General features: G+C 64.1%; 1 protein-coding gene across 1 annotated transcript in view; it reads right to left on the reverse strand.

Moving 5' to 3' along the window:
- Positions 1-778, reverse strand: part of CDK2AP1 (cyclin-dependent kinase 2 associated protein 1) — a 10821-nt gene extending 10043 nt beyond the window's left edge. Inside the window, exon 1 of the mRNA XM_005875475.2 lies at positions 712-778. The gene's annotated coding sequence lies outside the window, so the exon portion shown is untranslated. The remainder of the gene's footprint in view (positions 1-711) is intronic.
- Between the last annotated feature and the right edge of the window lie 289 nt (positions 779-1067).

Below are 1067 nucleotides of genomic sequence, written 5' to 3' on the forward strand. Positions count from 1 at the left end.
GCCTGGGGGGGGCTCTCCGGCGGGGAGGCGGAGGCTTTGTCTAACTCCGCCACTGCCACCGCGGGCCAGGCCGTGGCTTGGCAACCCGTGCGCAGGAGGCAGGGCTGGAGGGCATGAGGGATGATGACAAGGAAGCCCGAGGAGCGGCCGTGGAGAGTCCATCTTGGATGCAAATGGCAGGGGGAGATGGGGCGCTGGGAAGGGGTCCACGCGCAGGGGGCGGCCCCCACCGGCACCCCAGAGAGCCGGGGACCTCGGCACCCCTCCTGGATCTCGCCAGAGAAGAAGAAGACCCGCGCCCAGGCGCTGGGCAGCCCAGACCGGCTTCAGGGCTCCTGAGCGGGTGCCTGTCACTCATGCCCCAGATCCCAAAGGTCCCAGGGCAGGGTCCAGCGCAACTACCCCGGGGCAGGCCCGCGATTTCCCGCCTGGCGGCGAGGCTGGCGCAGGACTCTCACTCCCCCTCCCCACCCCAGGATGACAGACGAGGGAGGGAGGGAGGGAGGGAGGGAGCCTACCTGGACACAAAGCCTGTCTCTCTGAGCTTTGCAGACCCCAGAGCAGGTGAGAACATTTGAGAAAATAGTCCTGTTTGCTCTTGGGGCTCAGAACCCACATTCAACTACCACCCCGCCCCAATCCATACCCTGAATCTTAACCCTTTTTAATCCCCAAGTCTGCATCCAAAAAGTTAAATGCCTGTGCATTCACCTGTGTGTATATGACTGCACGCTGCTTTTTTGGGTCCCTCTGCAGATGAGTGGATTAAGGAGTCACCATTTGGAGACAAGGCCGAACCTGGCCGACTGCCAGCGCCAGCGTGGCATTTCTGACCGGGAGGCCAATCCCCTCCCCGGCCTCTGCCCCCTCCCCCCCTCCCACCCCAAGGCGCCTAGCTTTTGGGGAAGTCTGTGTCCAACCAAGTGTCTAAAGCAGAAGGACGGGGGAGGGGACAAAGCCGGCCCCTCCAAACTCCACCAGGTCACAGCCCCTCCCGTCTCCTCCGGCCCCTGGGGCGAGGCCCGGGGCGCAGCCTCCAGCGGCCTGACAACTTGTGGAGGAGTTTC

The sequence above is a fragment of the Myotis brandtii genome, unplaced genomic scaffold (assembly GCF_000412655.1).
Source record: "Myotis brandtii unplaced genomic scaffold, ASM41265v1 scaffold463, whole genome shotgun sequence".
Lineage (NCBI taxonomy): Eukaryota > Metazoa > Chordata > Mammalia > Chiroptera > Vespertilionidae > Myotis > Myotis brandtii.